This window comes from Schistocerca nitens, chromosome 4, assembly GCF_023898315.1.
Source record: "Schistocerca nitens isolate TAMUIC-IGC-003100 chromosome 4, iqSchNite1.1, whole genome shotgun sequence".
Classification (NCBI taxonomy): domain Eukaryota; kingdom Metazoa; phylum Arthropoda; class Insecta; order Orthoptera; family Acrididae; genus Schistocerca; species Schistocerca nitens.
The window spans coordinates 431,063,143-431,084,332 of NC_064617.1; the positions used below are offsets into that span (position 1 = coordinate 431,063,143).

Here is a 21,190-nt window from a genome sequence, read left to right on the forward strand (position 1 = left end):
CTCATTTTACTAAGGTTTGAGGCTCCTCTTTTTTTTCTTCCATTTTTGCTATTTAAAAAGTTGGTGGTTTTGGAAATCAGCCTTATGCAAACACAATTAGTTTATTTTTTTTTATATTTACCCAGACATTTTTCGACACCAATGTGTCATTTTCTGTGAGTCAAATTTTTTACTCATTTTATTAAGGTTGGAAGCTCCTCTTTTCTTTCTTCCATGTTTGCAATTTAAAAACTGGGTGGTTCTGGAAATCACCCTTACACAAACAAAATAAGTTTATTTTTTATTTTTTTATATTTACCCAGACATGTTTTGACACCAATGTGTCATATTCTGTGGGTCAAATGTTTTACTCATGTTACTAACGATTGAAGCTCCTCTTTTCTTTATTCCATGTTTGATATTTAAAAACTGGGTGGCTTTGTAAATCAGCCTTATGCAAACACAGTTGTAAGTAGGCTGTTTATGTTTTCTTATTGGTAACGCCACGTGGCGCTCTGTATGAAAATCACTGGTTGTACTGTGTGCAGTCTGTGGCTGCTTTGCATTGTTGTAATACTCGCCATTGTAGCGTTGGGCAGTTGGCTGTTAATAGCGCGTAGCGTTGCGCATAGTGATGGGCTAAACTGCGATTTTCCGATATCAGTGATTTCTGTGAATGCTACTTTTCAGTATCTGTTATTCATAACTGTGATTTGTCGCAGTTAAGAGTCGCAGTTAAGGAACCTAGGTCGTGTATCCCTCCGCCACTGCTATTTCTGCGATTTCTGCTACTTCCGCGATTTCTGCGACTTCATTTCTGCGACTTCTGCGACTTCTGCGATTTCTGCGACTCCTGCGATTTCTGCGACTTACCACCGTATGAAAAAGTTACATCTATCCACACAGAAAATTGCATCTCAACAAACCTGTCATTGGTAAGTATGTTTTAGGTTTGTTTTTCCGTTGGCTTTAATTTTGTATTGAAGAAACAACTGTGAAAATATTAATAGTGTAATTAATATGTAAGTAGCCATACAGTAGCGTAATAGTTCGTGTTTATAAAATGAATTCTAACATATTGTTATGTTCACAGGTACGCGAACTACATTTTAGTCACTCAGTAAAGTGATAACTCAAAATATCATTGTCAACAGATCTGGAGAAATTGCCACTGCGTCTTTAGACCGTTTTCGTCAGACGAGAGGTTAGTTTCTAACTGTTTCGATGGACTTAATTACTTCAGTGAGATCGTTCTTGCAAATGTGAAATATACCCCATTGAGTGGCTTTCATTAGAGCAAATTTTAGCAATCTACTCTGTCAATTATATTACTTGTAATTAGTGACAGCAAAAATTGTTTAATAATCCTTGTGATTTTGCAGACACAGTTCTGACTCTGATTACTGGTTGCTGTACGTATCTATCCACATCAAGGCTGTTGAGAGAGACTCGTGAAGATTCAAGACAGCTCTTAGAAGATTTTGCAGTTTAAAAGTGACATAATTATGAAATAAGTGTGCAGATGAGTGATTAAACTGTGTTTTATTGAAGTTGTGCGATTTTAAAGGAATAATAAATGTTAAATACAGTGAGTGAATAATGAAAATCTCATTTTCCACATGTTTAAGCCGTCCTATACCCGTAATTTTCCGCCACTTATTTACTGGTAAACACTAGTTGGAGAGTGACATGCCGCCCCCCCCCCCCCTCCCCGTCTCCACAATCTTGGTGTGACACTGACCTGTAACATATCCCAAAGCCTACAATATGCATTTTGAGGCTGTTGATATGAAAGTGGGAAGTACAGATCTTCCACTTAAATCAGGAATAGCTTAAGTGCAGTACTTGAAAGTAACACAGGAAAAGCTTACTTATGTAGGTGGTAGTAGTGTCGGCAAAAAGTTCTTGTGTGTGAAGTTGCCATGTAGAACACCAGGTGTAAAACTTTTATCCCGAGTCTTGCTGTGTCGGAGCAAAAGTGAGGCATTCATATGACCCAATAATACTGTTTTCATTTCACTACACTTATACAGATGTCTGAGTTCCTCTGTGTTAACATTGCAAAGTCCTGTAGGCATGTGGAGTATTAAGCAAAACTGTCATATTGGAAGCAGAATCAAACACATTTGTTACGTTACTTGATATTTTCGGGAGAAAAAGGCAATGTTGCTTCTTATTAATATAATACTTTCAGAGTCACAGCTGTGTTTGACCAACCATAACTGATGCTGAATGTGCATGTCGTCATATAATGTGGAGGGCTTATTTCAATAGTGGTACAAGTCCATTACCTCCACTTTTCTGTCTATAATGCTTCTGAAATTAATGATCCAAACAAACATAAATAAAGGTTCATCTCTAGCAAGAAGCCATATGCTTGAATATTTCTGGTATCTCAACTGCAGATTTTTCAGCGCTCATTTAACTTTACGACTCTGTATCTCAAAATGAACAAAAATGGACTTGTACCACTAATGAAATAAGTCCTTCATATGCACACACAGCACACCGATCTCGTGAGGCACAAGGCTCTCATAACGATGTACGTAAGTCGGTCAACAGATGGCACTAGGAAAATAATGTTAACTGCGCTTTTTAGTTGCTACTTGCGACTCTTAGTTGCGATTTGTCACAGAAATCGCAGTTTCTCGGTGGCGAATAGCGTAGTATGCTCAACAGATGGCATTGCTAACTGCGCTTTTTAGTTGCTACTTGCGACTGTTAGTTGCGACTTGTCACGGAAATCGCAGTTAGACTCGATATCGTATCGCAGAGATAGACGTAGTACGAACTTTCGCCAACAGATTGCACTGTTAACTGCGCTTTTTAGTTGCTACTTGCGACTCTTAGTCGCGACTTGTCACGGAAATCGCAGTTGGACTCGATTGCGAATCGCAGAGACAAGCGTAGTACAAACTTTGGCCAACAGATGCCACTGTTAACCGCGCTTTTTAGTTGCTACTTGCGACTCTTAGTTGCGACTTGTCACTGAAATCGCATAAAGCAGTGCTAAATTCGACCAATAGATGGCTCACGTCTTTGAATATGAAATACTACTTGCGACTGCTAACTGTGACTGAAATCGCAGTTAGATTCTGTAAAGTCGTTATTGTGATATCTGCGACTTCTCAGTCACTGTGATTTCTAACAGATACGCGATTTCCTGCCCACCACTAGTTGCGCAGTTGGAGGTGAGCCGCCAGCAGTGGTGGATGTGGGGACAGAAATGGCGGAGTTTTGAAATTTGTAAGACTGGATGGCATGAACTGCTATATATATCATGACTATTAAGGTAAATACATTGTTTGTTCTCTATTAAAATCTTTCATTTGCTAACTATGCCTATCAGTAGTTAGTGCCTTCCGTAGTTTGAATCTTTTATTTAGCTGGCAGTAGTGGCGCTCGCTGTATTGCAGTAGTTCGAGTAACGAAGATTTTTGTGAGGTAAGTGATTTGTGAAACGTATAGGTTAATTTAGTCAGGGCCATTCTCTTGTAGGGATTACTGAAAGTCAGATTGCGTTGCGCCAAAAATATTATGTGTCAGTTTAAGCACAGTCATGTACAATTGTTCAAAGGGGACGTTTCACAGTTAGTTTTCTTTTATTTTTTTTATATTTATCCAGACATGTTTCTGTGGATCAAACTTTTTACTGGGTTCAGTAAGGTTTACCACCTTTATTTGGACTTTAAGGTACACCACAAACATTGTACCGCATTTATATCTCTTTTAAGTAAAGAGATATTCAGTTTCAAAGAGTGTATACATTATTTTGGGACACCCTGTACATGAAACATAATACACTGATGTAGCTAGATCAGTTTACATTCTAAGAAATGCTGTTGCAACAAGCCTGAAACATCGATTATTTTAGTATACTAATTGTCTCAGTGCACTGCTTAAAATAATTAAAGAACTCGACAGCGAAATTTGAATGTGATCCGAAGCAGCATAAACTTTTTATGCTCTTCCATCTCATCTGTTTCGTGCCTACTTACAGCAAAATCACGAGGAGGATGCAACAGTGACACATGCGTGAATGAAGTGACAATTTGGTCCTCTAAGACCTCCCAGTTCGGCGACGCTCTCGATGTCACCTGAGCACCGTTGCTTAGTGATCTATAAATTTACCTGCTCAGGAGCAAACTTTCATCAAGTCCCAGGCGGCTATGGGCAGGCAACCCCTTCGACACCCTACAGGTGAGTGGCACTACACTGCTGCTCCAAGGCCTGCTTGCAGACATGCAAAATATGATAAGCTCTAAATTGAGTACTCACACAATAAGCTCTATCCACTGCAGCAAAAATTTTTGTTAGATATTTTTGTACTGTTAACATGCAAGAAATCCCACTTTGACTTTTAAGTGTGCGAAATATGATTCAGCCTTTACACCGCTTTCTCTTCACTTCCTAACGCTCCAAGTCTTATTCAGAATTACCCTAACGAATTCCCATTTTCTTATCCTAAAATCAGTGTAGAAATACGTTCTTCCTGCCTGCCATAGCCGATTCCTCTACCATGCTCATCAACAGTTCAGGTTCTGTTATCCACATATGCACCTTGCTATGGTATCCAGGGGCAGAGCCGCAACACACACAACTGCTATAGCGTGCAAGGCACGGAAAGTAATGATCACGCGGTCCGTAGCACCCACGGGGGGTTTTCGGGTATGCGCCCAGATCGGCTGGCGGCGCACCAAGTATTATGTACAACAGCAAGAGGTCCCTGGTTGCAAATCAAGGCCACGCCTACATCTGGTCACGAGTTACTGGGGACAGCAAGTCTCGTCCTTGAGAATAGCTGTTTATGGGAACCCAGTGGTACCTGCGAGTTGGTCTCGTCGACAAGGGCCGGCCTACTCATGGACCGACTGCTTGCCACATGCCACCGTCAACTACCAGGGATAGCCGAGAAGTAGGTTTCTGCGTTGGAGAAGAGCTTTCTTCTAGCGTAAGTCATTTCAGTGTTTAGTTCCGGCTCCAGGTAGTTAGGTGGAGCCAAATCCACAGAACTGTATTTTTTTGGGTCCGCAGAAGAGGCGGAGTTAATTTGTCATTATAAATTGTGACGAACAGATTTTTGGTTTTCGGAGAGAAAATAAAGGAGCTATTGTACTATTGCAGGGAGCTACGAAAAAGAGACAGATTCTGCACACTTCTCAGTGCATAAAATAACCTCGGCACAGAAGCCAAATCATTTACACGTAGCCAACCATCCCACATATGTTTTTAATAGCAGCAGTTACTGATTCGCCACTATTACACAGCCGTTCCGTCTTTATCATAATCATACTCATCAACAAAGTTTATGTATTTTATTCCTTTAATATCACCTCTTTTATTATGCTAAATATTCCTCTACGTATCATACCTTTTGAAGAACGTAGTTGTGGTGTCCGCCACTTCGAGCAAGATTAAATAGAAGATTAGGAAACAAAACCTGTCTATTGAAATCAAAGCATGAGAGGATCAATACTGCTCTTGCAGAATAGCGTACAGACCACCTCCATAGCTGAGCTGTCAGCGCATCTGACCACAAAGTGGAGAATGAGGCATTAATTTCCTGTATTGCCAGGTATTTTTCTTTGGCGGGAGGAATGGTTGCGGTGCACTTAGCCGCGTAACACCAACTAGGGAGCTATTTGAACGTGAAGTAGCGGTGCTAAGATCAGGAAAGCTGACAATGCCTGGGACAGCTGATTCCAATCCTCATGCCCTCATGGCGCTTCTGAATGACGCTATGTGACACACAATGACTCGGCAGTCGGGCAGTATCGGGTGGTCTGAACCTGGCCGTGGAGTTACACTTTTTGTAGAATAGCTTACAGGTAGGGAAAATGTCGTAATTAATGCTCCTTATAGCACTAGCTGATCACTATGAAGAACGATACTGTTACTGCACTGCCAAGCAGTAAGCGAAAGGTCGTTTGAGCACGTTGGCGATGCGTTTCTTTGTTATTATAAGCTGGATATGGTTCGCCATCCCCGTTGAGATTAGCAAGATTATCCACATACTAGAGATACCCGCCAATGGCCCCAACATCAAGTGATATAATATTAAAGTCTCGTCCTCATAACCAAATTAAGTAATAACGTAAAGCACTTGTTAAATTCAGCGTTATGTCGAAAAAAAGACGATCGTTCCCCTATGTTTGAAGATAATGAAAAATTGCTAGCCAAATCTAAATATGTTGTGTCTATAAAGTTAGTCAGCAGTCTCTACTATTCGGATGAATCGAACAAAATACACTCCTGGAAATGGAAAAAAGAACACATTGACACCGGTGTGTCAGACCCACCATACTTGCTCCGGACACTGCGAGAGGGCTGTACAAGCAATGATCACACGCACGGCACAGCGGACACACCAGGAACCGCGGTGTTGGCCGTCGAATGGCGCTAGCTGCGCAGCATTTGTGCACCGCCGCCGTCAGTGTCAGCCAGTTTGCCGTGGCATACGGAGCTCCATCGCAGTCTTTAACACTGGTAGCATGGCGCGACAGCGTTGACGTGAACCGTATGTGCAGTTGACGGACTTTGAGCGAGGGCGTATAGTGGGCATGCGGGAGGCCGGGTGGACGTACCGCCGAATTGCTCAACACGTGGGGCGTGAGGTCTCCACAGTACATCGATGTTGTCGCCAGTGGTCGGCGGAAGGTGCACGTGCCCGTCGACCTGGGACCGGACCGCAGCGACGCACGGATGCACGCCAAGACCGTAGGATCCTACGTAGTGCCGTAGGGGACCGCACCGCCACTTCCCAGCAAATTAGGGACACTGTTGCTCCTGGGGTATCGGCGAGGACCATTCGCAACCGTCTCCATGAAGCTGGGCTACGGTCCCGCACACCGTTAGGCCGTCTTCCGCTCATGCCTCAACATCGTGCAGCCCGCCTCCAGTGGTGTTGCGACAGGCGTGAATGGAGGGACGAATGGAGACGTGTCGTCTTCAGCGATGAGAGTCGCTTCTGCCTTGGTGCCAATGATGGTCGTATGCGTGTTTGGCGCCGTGCAGGTGAGCGCCACAATCAGGACTGCACACGACCGAGGCACACAGGGCCAATACCCGGTATCATGGTGTGGGGAGCGATCTCCTACACTGGCCGTACACCACTGGTGATCGTCGAGGGGACACTGAATAGTGCACGGTACATCCAAACCGTCATCGAACCCATCGTTCTACCATTCCTAGACCGGCAAGGGAACTTGCTGTTCCAACAGGACAATGCACGTCCGCATGTATCCCGTGCCACCCAACGTGCTCTAGAAGGTGTAAGTCAACTACCCTGGCCAGCAAGATCTCCGGATCTGTCCCCCATTGAGCATGTTTGGGACTGGATGAAGCGTCGTCTCACGCACTCTGCACGTGCAGCACGAACGCTGGTCCAACTGAGGCGCCGGGAGGAAATGGCATGGCAAGCCGTTCCACAGGACTACATCCAGCATCTCTACGATCGTCTCCATGGGAGAATAGCAGCCTGCATTGCTGCGAAAGGTGGATATACACTGTACTAGTGCCGACATTGTGCATGCTCTGTTGCCTGTGTCTATGTGCCTGTGGTTCTGTCAGTGTGATCATGTGATGTATCTGACCCCAGGAATGTGTCAATAAAGTTTCCCCTTCCTGGGACAATGAATTCACGGCGTTCTTATTTAAATTTCCAGGAGTGTATTTATTGATGAACGTGTGACTGCAAAAATGAAACGTCGTTTCTGGAACCTTACTGCGTGATTTTTCATCACAATATCGCATCTTCTTTCCAGTTAGTAAGAAATATGTCAAATGGAAACTAGGGAAAATTGCTGAGCAATCATCCGCAAAAGTATTATGTACCAGTACGTACCTCGCTAGCAACAGCAAGAGGTCCCTGGTTGCAAATCAAGGCCACGCCTACATCTGGTTACGAGTTACTGGCAACTGACTGCAATACGGAGACTGTAGACTGAGGACGTCTTTACCGTGATCTCGCTTGGAAAATTCTCATCGTTAAAGTGTGACAAATTGTCTGCCGGAACGGAGCACGCGGCGGAGGTCTTCCACGCGGCAGGGAGCAGGTGGTGTTCGCGCGTTGCGGCGACGCCGGCGGCGTACGCGCAGCCCGGAGTCCTGTGTTCGATCCAGGCCTGCGTAATTACCGGCTGCGGTCTGCGGCGTGTGGGGGCGGCCTGCGGTCTGGCCGCACTTTTAAGGAGGGGCTCCCAGCAAATACTACGGCTGCCGCAGGTTTTACAACCATCAACTATTTACATCCGTCCTCATCCATTGTAAATGACAACAATTTTGCAGAGTTTGTTGCAGCTGTGACCACGTGCGCCTTCCAAATGCTCTGTGCTACATTCATTATTCAGATCTATGTTTTGATCTTTTTATTAAGTCGTTTCCATAAGCAGTATCACTCAAAAACACGAGTATGTGTTATGCTTGGTGACAGTAGATGTAAAGAAAACATTACTCAAGTTCGTACTTCGGCAGACAACAGCATTAGTTAATAAGAGCTTCGTTCAGTCATTTCTGGTGACAACAGTTTACCAATATCAGAGGAAAATTACTGGACAAATAGTTCCCTTCATAGTTTAAAGCTAAAGTCAGCCACCAAATAGTGAAGTGGATTGTTTAGTTAACAGAAATCATCTCACGCTACTTCATAGGAGCATCTACTCCCTTAAACTTCTCGAAACAGTCATCTCATTTCTTGAGAATATTCTTGTGATCATACATTCCAGCGTCTTACTGTCATGAGACACTTTCCCCGGAAACAGTGGTGTCAAACAGGTCTGCGTAATGGCTTCAGTTTTTTGCACATTCTCCTTTATGCTTCTGAGGTATGTTTTAAAAACTAACACAGCTGTGTATTCGCGTCTCAAGGACTGAGTAGAAACATTTAAACGATTTTTTAAAACAGAAGAAAGTACGTAGGAAACTCATAAATTCTGATGGTACCTCTCCTGCAGCTCGCACTGAATTACAGCTCCTCAATGGTTGTCTGTCCGACGTCAGTGTCTGATAGTGTCATCAATTTGGAGGGAATCAGCATTATAGTGAAAACACACTGATACTTGTTTTTTGTTTGATGGATGTCCTCTGAATCTAATCGGTTGTTTGACGTACTTAGGAACCAGTTTGTCTCTGGACACTAGCCTCAATACCATGCCTGTGATAAGAGGGCCTGTTAGGGTGAAAGAAATATGAAACGCAGTACTACAGACAGAAAATACGACACGTGAAGTATTTCGTCCATACGTAAACAGAACACTTCCGTATAAGATTTAAGTTTGTACAAGTTTCTGTACGGAAGAACCTAGAATGCATTTTTCTTCTCCTCTATCAAAAGATCTCAACGCGGGACAAAGTACAAAAGATAGATTTTCTGTTGCAGCCTGATAACTCCCGGACGGGGCCGAAGTTTCCATGACAGACGTGGACCTTCAGCGAATACCCAATCCTGCTGTAAAGGTAAATGGAGAGTTCACGACCAACAAAATGACTTTATTCACGCCTAAGAGACGTACGCACTAGAGAAGTGAAGCAAAGTTTGTTCAGCCTAGTCAGTGGAAATATACGCTGACGGAAAAGGTGTAAGGCGTTCGGTGACCAAAAACGGAATCATGAAAGCGCTTCTACAAAGACAAGACGGGACGCCAGAAGAGTTATCTTCAAACGAAGTTAGTCAGATATGTCCAAGCGGTATTTGCCTACGATTATCAGTCCTTTCGTTGAGTTGGTGCTGCTTCACATACGTCCCTTTTTAGTGTATATCTCTTCAGTTATACATATCTTATACACTCAATAACTACCAAAATCTGTTGAGTAAACTGTAAGTCACTATATCTTCAGGAATGACACTTCCTGCCGAACGTTTCACGAACAACTAAGAAACATCCGCTATATCCAAGGTCTTCGCCTAGTTATCCATCGCTGGGAAATATGTGTCAACTTTTAAGAGTGAAAATATGGTGAAAGCCTAACACCATCAAGAAGTTTGATGGTTGCAGTTTGATTTTCTCCAGATGATAATAAATATTTAAATAAAAGGTTTTTAATATAACACGATTTGAAACGGGTTGAAAAATATGAAACAATTCTAATGGTCCCATACAGATTCCTAACCCTATACAGTCCTGAAAATTGGTGCTTGTGAATGTTTAATAGCTGCAAAATTTCTCGTAGAATTTAATACTGAAATCATGAGGCGCAAGCAACAAATAATACTAAGGAGATGAACTATTTGTATATCAGTATGTACTCCATGCGCCCCACGTTTTTAGTTTTAAATATACAAGTATCCTCATAACTATTAAAACTTCAGGAGCAGTAATTCTCAGGACTATTTTTTTGGTGTTAAGAATCTGCTTGGGGCTAGGAGAAATTGATAAATTGCCTGTTGGCTTCTGTCTTGGTTTCATTGGCTGGCGTTTGTTTGATGATCTAATAATTTCAATTTATCAAGTACACGTCGGCCGAAGAACCCGAGACAGAAGCGAACAAGCAAATTTTGAACAATTGGACACAAAGCCTTAACAATTTTACACTAGAAGGAATTATTTTATAGTTTTTAGTTCGTTTTATATTAAAATATTTTTGTTTAAATGGTGGGGGTCTATCGGTGCTCACGTCCGTAGGTATAACCTAAATTACCCTACACGTGACCCCGGGGTGGTGCTAAACGAGCAACAGTGTCATAGGTGATATACAATGTGTCTGGAAACATAACTAATAACCAACCTTTTCAGGATCATCCAACTAGAGACGTGAAACACCTAGTTGGCGTATTATACAGCAAAATATTGAAGGCATAAGCTCTGCCAAATGTATCTACAGAAACAATTGTCTGAATTTAACATTGATGTTGTTAAAATTCAAGAAACACATACCAAAGATGAGCAAGATCTTCCGCGTAGAGAACGAATACCTGGTTATACATTGGTCGAAGCTATCCACCATCCACAATATGGAATAACCACTTATGTGAAGTCAAGCCTAAACGGAGTGCATGTAATTGATTCTTCAGATCTTAACCGCATCTACACAACAGTAATCCAGATAAACGACTTAAAAATTGTCAACTTGTACAAGCCTCCAAGTGTGAATTGGACCTCCACAGTTCTGCCGGCATTCGATCACCCTTGTATATACTCTGGAGACTTTAACAGCTATCACACGTATTGGCGATACGACACCGTCGATGTGAATGGGGAGTTACTAGCTCAATGGGCAGAAACTACCAGCATGCACTTGGTCTTTGATGCGAAAGACAAGGGAACCTTCCACTCTGCACGCTGGAATTAGGGTTACAACCCAGACTTGGCATTTGTGTCCAAAGATCAGCTAGATCAACCACTTAACGCCACTCTTACCGTTCTGTCTAACTTACCAAACTGCCAACACCGTCCTGTTATGACAGAAATTGGTTTAAAAATTCCCCTTATAAACTCAGTGCCTCTACCCAGATGGAATTTTCAACGAGCTAACTGGGATGGATTCTCAAAAGACCTTGACTCCAACTTAGCTGCGAAGAACTTACAGACAATAGCAAACAACTACCATGAATTCGTTAGACTAGTTGTCAAAGCTGATAAGTCAAACATTCCTAGGGGTTACAGAAAGGAATATGTGTCTGGCTGGAACCAATGAAGTGAGGCTTTATATCAAGAATACCAAAGTTCTAGAAATCAAAAAAGTGGGCTCACAGCTACTCCACTCTTTAAACAAGAACAGACGAGAGAAATGGGAAGCAACACTCAAAGAAAGTCAAGTATGAAAGCTTGGAGAGTCTTGAATGGGCTAACTGGCAAGCAACACCTCAAAAAGCCGTATCCTAAATTGAGTCCCGACCTCATTGCCAACCGGATCGCAGACCTCACAAGGGCAAAGAGAGACAAGATTCATACCAGAGCAGTAAAATGTAAACTCTCTAACCACGAGCGCAGTGCCCCAAGAAACGAGCCGTTTTACAGGCCCTTCTCCATAGCGGAAGTAGAAAGTGCTATCAAGCAACTGAAAGTCGGTAAGGCTGCTGGCCCCAACAACATCTATAATGAATTTATTAAGAATATGGGCCCATAATGCCTACGCTGGCTCACTTCGCTCTTCACTTACATACTCAAGCAGAACAAACTACCCAGACAATTCAAACTGTAGAAAGTTATAGCCACTCTCAAACCTGGCAAGCCTGAAGACAGCCCTATAGCACTGCTCAGTTGTACATTCAAACTTTTGGAACGAGTCCTCCTAACCAGAACAACACCGTTCGTCGATGCTGCTACCCCTCCTGAACAAGCTAGCTTCAGACAAGGACGCAGCTGCACTGACCAAGTTCTTGCCCTAACTACCCATTTTGAAGCATGTTTTCAAGGCCATCTGAAATCAACAGCTGTCTTCATCGACCTGACAGCCGCGTATGACACTGTCTGGTGACAAGGACTGATCTACAAGCTACTGTAAGTTGTACCAAGTCAAGAAATTGTGTATCTAATATCCAGCACGCTTAGTGAAAGGCAATTTGAAGTGTTTCTAGGCAGCTCTAAAGGCCACAAACGGAAACTAACTAATGGACTATGTAACGTCTCTTAGCAGAAGACATATTATGTAATAAAGAGAAAGCATTATGGGTCATGTTTTCGTTCTTGTATAGAATTATGTACTGTTTTTTTTTTATGTAGATAATATCAGTGTCGGCGAGTACTGAAACCGCCACAGACGATACTTATTAAATATCAAACAAAGATGAGAATATGTGACTAGTATAAATAGTACAGAACGAACATTAATTTCTCTGTCGTCTTCTTGTGGTTACGTGAGTAGGAAGAGCCTGTGACGTTATATTGTACGCTTGCGTAGCATTCTTTTGTCAAGATTGTGAGAGGGACGCCATTAGACATAGCTTTGGAAAGGTGTGTAATAACTTGATTTGTTTAAATGTTTTGAATAGAGTTACTTAGTGAAACCTTGCATTATGATTTGTAATAAGCTTGCCTGGTATTTTATCCCATCCCTTTAAGACATTTTCAGTTATTTAAATATTATTCGTGGTGCAGAGCTGCGCTACGAACGAACGAGCCGCTACCACGGCGCATTCAAACTGCATTAAATGAAATCAATCATACCGCAAAGAAGAGGGCAGGTAATAGTGAACTAAAATTATTTCTTTCAGCTTTCGGAGTTGCAGAGCAGAGCAGCAGATTTTATGATGTGTTTTACAGGTTGACGCGGGCTGCTGATAATGTTTTATTAACAGTGCAAAAACATAATTTACCTTCATAACATAAAATAAATCTTGCTGTGCGTACTTCTGGTCTGGCGAACCTTATAGTAAAAATATCTTTTTCTATGACATTAGTCTCATGTTCTCGTGTTAGTCGTGGTACTTATTGGTGTTTTACTGTTAACAAAAATCCACTGCAAAATTTTGATGTTGAACAAACACTGCGTACTGTAACATCAGTACTGACAACGAAATAATTTTCAGTAACCTTCTCAATAACAGTAAAGTCAGGAAGATATGTCGAACTTTATGGCGAGTTACAGTAACGAAAAAATGTTCCTTTAATAGAAAGCCAGATCCAGAACAATAAAAACATATTCTATTTTGTTTTGTTGAAAATAAATGATCCAAAGAAAGTCACAGCACAGCATCACTAAAAGGTATTTCGGGGCTCTTTTCGTAGCAACATATTTTATTTCATATATTAGTTGTTACGCGAGTAATAATAAAACAAAGCAAATAGAAGAGCCAGCGAAAACTACCACAGGGATCTGTTTTAGCCCCTTCACTATTCAATTTATACATTAATGATTTACTAACCACAATATCAACTAAATTCATCAATGCTGATGACATCGCACTGGTAGCACAGAGCAGTAATTTCGAAGATGGTGAACGGATTCTTATGGAGGATCTGGAGAAGATGTCAACTTTCTTTAAGACCTGGAGATTGATCCGAAGCGCATCAAAAACTGAAGTCTCTTGTTTCCATCTAGCGAATCGTGCTGCGAACTACAAACCACGAGTTCTGCTCAATGGACAAACGTTGAGGTACAATCTTTTCCAAAAATATCTCGGAATGACTCTAGAAAGAACTCTGAGCTACAAGGAGCACATCACCAAACTTTCTCATGAAGTTGCTGCAAGGAACAATATACTACATAAGCTCAGTGGTACAACCTGGGGAACCTCTTCTGACTGCGTTTAACTGGCATCAGTCTTGTGTACTCTGCTGCCGAGTACTGTGCACCTGTCTGCTTGGAAAGTGTACATGTGAAGGTAGACACAAAACTTAACGACACAATGCGCTGCATTACTGGTTCCATCAAATCAACCCCATGCCACCGGTTACCTGTACTGAGTCGCATCCCTCCACCTCACTTAAGTCGGAAACAAGTTCTACTGAGGGAGGCCAAGAAAATCTCTGGATCACCCTCTCTACCACTGCACCAGGAATTCTGTCACCCGCCACAGCAACGATTGCGATCAAGAAGACCAGCAAGTGGTACTGCAGGACAACTCACAGCGGATGGTTTTGATCTAAATGAAAGCTGGAAGCATGAATGGTCAACAAAAACATTGGGAACAAGAGCCCATCAGCTTGATCCCACAAAGAAGCCAAAATGTTTTACCTACCGAGGAACCTCTGGTGCCACCTCAACAGGTTAAGGACTGGACATGGTTGTTGTAGGTACCTCAGGTACAAAGGGGGCTGGATCAGAACACCAATGTGTGAATGTAATCAAGAAGAGCAGAAAATTGAACATTTAGTCCAACGCTGTCCACTTCATTCATACCCTGGAATTCCCGACGACATGTACACTGCCGGCCGGTGTGGCTATGCTGTTCTAGGCGCTTCAGTCTGGAACCGCGTGACAGCTACGGTCGCAGGTTCGAATCCTGCCTCGGGCATGGATGTGTCTGATGTCCTTAGGTTAGTTAGGTTTAAGTAGTTCTAAGTTCTAGGGGACTGATGACCACAGATGTTAATTCCCATAGTGCTCAGAGCTATTTGCACCATTTTTGAACTTGTACACTCTCACACCCAGCTTAATTAATTGGTTGAAAAATACGGACTTAAAGGTTTAATCTTGTCTTATATCATGTGTATGTTGTATAAAGTCACTTACCTTGTATCAACTGTATATTGTATAAAATCACCAAACGATTAAATAAATATATTTAAATGGTTATTTTTTGTTTTATAGTTTTGTGTGTGCCAAATTTTTCAATCGATTTCAGTCATTTTGATGAGATTACAACACAGAAATGTGGTAAATTTCAGGAGTATTTTAGTTTCTCTTCACCTGTGTCAACCAGTACACTGCTTCCTCCCATGATTATCTCAAGGAAAGAACTTGACGGTAACAATTAGAGGTAACCAAGCTTCCAAGGGGGTTACCAGCAACCTTTTTTATGACGAAACAGTCGAAATTGGAACAGGAAAACGAAAAAATAGCAATGGTACACGAAGTGTCCTCTCCCACACATCTGACACGTAGACGGGTTAATGTGGCGTTGTCAAAGAGTTCCGGGCTATACTGAAAGATTCAGGTATTTACCTCAACTGGAAATGATAGTGGTAAACGAAGTACATTCCGCCACACACCAGACAAGAAAGCGAGTTAATATTGCATTGATCCGATGTAGCCTCTGAAAAAAACTGACACCTACAAAGTGGGATGCCAAGCAAACGTACTCCCTTCAACAGTACTCGCCACCTGCTTTAAGGTTGCTGAGTATGGACTCCCAGGTTGGGAGATATCTCTAAAAAAAGCGATACATACAGGAAGGTAACAGGCTGCCTGAGGCCTACTAGAGTGAACTATTTATATTCATTATCAGGTGTTACCCCACAAAAAGCCAGAAAATCATTACTGAGCTTGAAAAAAGTAACAAACAGATGAATGATCAAAGTCACTCGCTACACATCTATCAATCCACATTCAAAAGGCTTAAATCTAGAGGAAGTTTCGTATACTCAGTATATCCAACTGAAATTTACATAAAATCATTATGGCAAAAAGAATATCCTGAGTCCCTTATCAAAGAGGAAGCACTACTCCAAGATCTCCCACCTAGACTGACGACACTGGAAACCATTGAACTGACTTCCTACGAGCACAGGACAATCAAAACAACTTATGAAAAAGCGGAGCAACACAGGCATTGACAGGGTGGGTGTGCTGAAAACAACAATGCCCGTTAGCGGATGCACCCAGAGCGTACTCAAGAGGACGTCCCGAATTACGAAGACAGCTCCAGCTTGCACCGAATTCTGGATGAGCGAAATGATTTAGCTTTTATTTTGGATTATCTGTATCTGTATGTGGCTAGTACGCTTTACATAAACGTACCTATTTTGCAGTTTAAATTATGTACTTGGATTTTTTCAGTTGCTATGTATTTTATGATGCGATTCGTACACGAATAAAATAAAAAAAGTTTCATTGTCATGAGTTTTGAGTTACATTGAAAGTTTCAAGTATACAGCTTATCGACAAATGATTACGACTACGCCGCGAAGGAGCAGACTATACGTTGGACCGTAAGAACGGGAGCAAGGCGGAGCACAAATTGCGTCGATCGCAGCGGAAGATCGGCAGCAGGAAGTACTCGACTACGTCAGACTGCCGGTCCGCAAACGAAGTCAGCTGGCTGCACTGTTCCGGGCCAAATCAAATAGCGGCCATGTTTGCAGGCCGCCGTCTCCCGACCGCCGCCATCGGCGCGGCTCATCTCGTTTGCCGCAGGAAGGCCGCAAAACGCAGGTCTCCCGGGGGACCGCTTTAGACACAGCCCACAGACGGCGCCCCCAGGCGGCCTAACGCGCTCGTATTAAGCCACCCGCGCGAGCTTTGGCGTCACGCAGAAACCGCCACCAGCCTCTGAAATCCTTTGGCTCCGTCTCAGACTCGCTCTTCACCACCCTGTATGGTTGGACTCATGTTTTTCCTGCCAGTTGTCCCGTGGTGAAGAGGTTCACTTTTGTATAGGATATGTTTCTAACTTGTTGGCGGTATACCGTTGTTGGTGTTACAGTCATCATTAAATGTGCAAACGCATAAATATTAGTCCACGCGTTGTTTTATTTTAACTGTCACTGTATTGTGATACCTAAGGAAGATATTGGGGACCAGACCGATATCAGCGTAAACGAGCGAAGGAAACCGCCTAGAAACCGCACTCGAAGTGACCCGAGTATCAGCCCAGTTGTAAATACGGGCGTGGATGACGATGTTTGGTTTGTGGGGCGCTCAACTGCGCGGTTATCAGCGCCTGTACAAATTCCCAACCTTTGTTTCACTTTCATGAATGATGATGAAATGAGGAGGACAACACAAACACTCAGTCATCTCGAGGCAAGGGAAAAATTCCTGACCCCACCGGGAATCTAACCCGGATCCCCGTGCTCGGGAAGCGAGAACGCGACCGCGACACCACGGGTGTGAAATCGATTCGCATTTGGTTTTCCGCTCTGCGTCGCAAGTCAACGCACTATACAGGGTACGACAGATAAGAGAGGGTACTCAAACATATATCAAGAATGAAGAAATACATACAGATGTGCTTTTCGTGAAGTAAAGGTGTTCAAATAACATAGCGATATCCGTACGTTCACAAGTAATTTTTACAGCCTACTATCGCCGAATTACGGCTCCGTCGTATTTTTCTTTTTAATTGAGCTACATACAGTTTTCTGTGGCATTTGGAAGAAGCTTCTAATAGAACTTCAGTGGCATAACGTGGATGGGACTTGATGAAATACACCGCACAACAGAATTAAACGATCACTTTTTCGAAGATCGGTGGTTGTCTTTCATTAGCATAAGTTTGAAATTTGGCACAAAGGTGCACACTACCTTCCTCTGTAATTGTGTGAAAGCGTGGCGCCTTGTGACGTCACTCTCGCGCTCGACGACACTTCAAACAGCAAGATGTCAACACATGCGAATAAAAAAAAAAAAAATACGTTACAGCTCACAGGTTCATGTACGTATGAGGTGGGTTAGTGGCGTCACATTGACACTAAATTTAACAAACATTCTGTCCAACCCCACCGTGGACGTGCTATGGTCATCACTGTCGCTCTTACCCACATTTCACCCCACTGCGATGGAGCTGAGAACCTCGACACTCAGATTTGAAACCACGCGGTTTTCTTCTGTGAGGCCGAGGAAAACACACCAGATACACCGCCGCTGAAAATCGACATGAAAAGGCCTTGGAAGTGGCGTAAAGGGCCTGAGTGAAACCATCCACATACCTGGAGCGGCGATTCCCGCACATTTCTCTGTCGAAAACGACAGTTCGCTGTGCGATAAGCAACATGGAAAGATTTTCGCAACCTTTGATACTGGAGACATCCTTGGACGTATGAACCTTTCTCTAGCGACATTACGGTACTGCGTCCCCATTAAACGTGATCACATGCATTTGGAGTTCAGCGCTGGTGCAATTTTTACTGTCGCGTTTACATTGGAACCACTAGGGACCGTTCAGAACCGTTCGACGAAATCTGAATGTGATCCGAAACAGCAAAGTGTGCGTACGCTTTTCCAGTCCTGTTTCCTGCCCTCCTGGTGCGTGATCAGGGATGGGTGCGACGCTGACACATGGGTGATCAAAAGGCAAATTGTCTATGACCACCAGTTCGTCAAAGCCCTCGGTGGCAGCCGCCCAGCGTCATTGAGAGTTTTAAAAATGAACATGTACAAAGTCAACCGGTAAAGTAGTCCATAGCGATTGTAGGCAAACAACCAGAATCGCAGGTGCCTCGGACTACTTTACCGGTTGTCTCTGTTCACTTCCATTTTTAAAACACCCAATAAAGTTGAGAGGGTGCATAACTTGGTGGGGCAGGCAGCGGGGGAGGGGGAGGGGGGGAGGGGCGGTGGTTACAGGAACCTTTTGCCGCTGCACTCACCAATATGTCGGTGTCTCATCCTCGCGAAATCACGTCAAAGGAATACGCGAAACACGAAACGGGCAGGTTTTTCGCACCCATTGCTGATTCGGATAAGTTCAAAAGTCATCGAATGGTTTGGAACGATCCGTACTGCTTCCAGCCTGTTCACGAGAGCAACAACTGCGATCGCATTGCGCTCGACACGAGTGAGATTACTTTCAATAGCAGCCAGCCTCTGTCGCCGACCGGTTCTAGGCGCTTCAGGCCGCAACCGCGCTGCTACTACGGTCGCAGTTTCGAACCCTGCCTCAGGCATTCATATGTGTGATGTCTTTAGGTTGGTTAGGTTTAAGTAGTTCTAAGCCTAGGGGACTGATCACCTTAGATGTTAAGTTCCATAGTGCTTATAGCCTTTCTTTGAACTTTCAATAGGGGTGCAGCTCCACAATGTCCTTAGAGAAGAGTTGAAGCGTTCGAGGCTGTTAACAGTGTCAAGGTTTATCAAGAATGTCTTCCTGTTCCTCATCGTACTGCGAACTATTGTTCTCGATCCCGACATATGTGGGAATCAACGCTCCAGGGAAAGGGGGGTTTCAACGACGCACTAACCGGCTCTGAGTGGTGGTGTGTATCGAATGTTTTCCTGGGCTACTCGGAAGAAAACCGCGTAATTTCAACGCTGGGCGTCTCGGTTCTGACCTCCAACGTAGAGGCGTCAAAAGAAGGGGTGAAATGTAGGTAAGAGACGCTGTGATGACCTCCCCAACAAGTGACTCGTCCACCCTGAAGTTCGACGGAAATGTGAAATTTAGTGCCAATGTGACATCACTAACATACCTTACACGTCACTGAATTTCTGAGCTGTGGCTTTCATTTTCGAATGTGTGGACACCTCGCTGTTTGAAGCGTCATCGGAAGCAAGGTAAATATCCTCAGAGTAGTGAAACAACTTAAATCACTTAATAGAAGCAAGTCTTCTGGTCCACACTGTATACCACAGGGTGTATACGAACCGGGATAACCGGGAGGTCCGGGAAAAACCCGGGAATTTTTTCACCCGGGAGAAAACCGGGAAAAACCCGGGATATTTTTAGAATTCCGGGAATTTTTCATTGTTTTAGTTTACGGTTAAATTATTGTAATTTTGACTGGTAAGAACCGAATCTCTAACAAAAGATATTACTGTATCCCGCTACTGCAGAATAATACTTCAACAGTAAAACATAAACGAGAGAAAAAAACGAAAATAACTTAAATTGCATAGGAAATGCGCCATATACAACAACGACACACAGTGCTCATGCAAGCGTCTGCCAATTGAAAATGTGTCAAAGGCTTTAGGAAGACTATGCAGTGCTTCTTAACAACAAATTGCCTCCAATGAGCGTGAAGTCACAACTGTTTACATTGGATTCGTTTTAGAGTTACGAGCCGGCTCCTGCGCATGCGCAGTTGAGTCACGTTTGAGTAGCAGATTCTCCAGCTTCTGGCAACAGGAATGTGGCTGTTGGCTGTGCAAGCAGTCGCAGGCAGCTGCTAGATGCTACCGGGAAAAGGGGGCGCCAAATTCATATTCTTGAGGAAAAAATCTTGTTTCACAAAGTGCCTAGCATCCAGCCCACGTTTGTCTATCGATTATTCATATGATTTTGAAACGCTTCCCTGTTGGTTTTTGAACATTTTTGAACACATTTTAAGTTGATTTCTGACTGAATCATAAGTTGACTTTCGAATGCCTGCGTAGTGTACGTGATGTCACTGTCAGGAGAATCCTCGTCGCATCTAGAAATAAACTTTCCGCAAACAAATTTCTATTCTGGAAGTAATGCAGAAAACATGTTGTTCGAGACGTAACAACGCGTAACCGGAAAATAATCGCGGGATAACTAAACCTGTGATTCTGGCAGGGTTAGTGAAGTTAATCGGCGAACTGATTTTGACAGTGGAAGCAATAGCTACAGAATTGGTAATGACAAGATTGTTTGTTAGAAAGAGGAAGGAGAAGAAACGGGGGCATCACACAAATTATGGAAGAATAAGACTATTCCCAATTTATATAAAAATTTCGTAATACTACTTTTAGATCTCATGCTTGAGAATATGGAGCGTATGAATGAAATGTGAAACTATTTCCCAACATAAAACTTTTTGCTTGTCGTAGGCCTAATAGGCATTTGATATTGGTACTTCGCGAATTATATTCTGTCGTGTTATAAAAATGGCCATTTGTGCCAAAACAGTCTCGTTTATTTGGTGTGTTAAAAAATTGCTGCCATATTAGAAAGGTCTATTTTGTTTTATTTAGCAGACAGTGACAAAAT

At 43.1% G+C, this 21,190-nt stretch overlaps 1 long non-coding RNA gene across 1 annotated transcript; it reads left to right on the forward strand.

The window, feature by feature from the left end:
* Positions 1–853: 853 nt before the first annotated feature.
* On the forward strand, positions 854–1,478 carry LOC126251360 (uncharacterized). The gene is made up of 3 exons (XR_007545727.1): positions 854–914; positions 1,073–1,183; positions 1,362–1,478. It is a non-coding gene; the product is annotated as an uncharacterized LOC126251360 (long non-coding RNA).
* Positions 1,479–21,190: the final 19,712 nt, after the last annotated feature.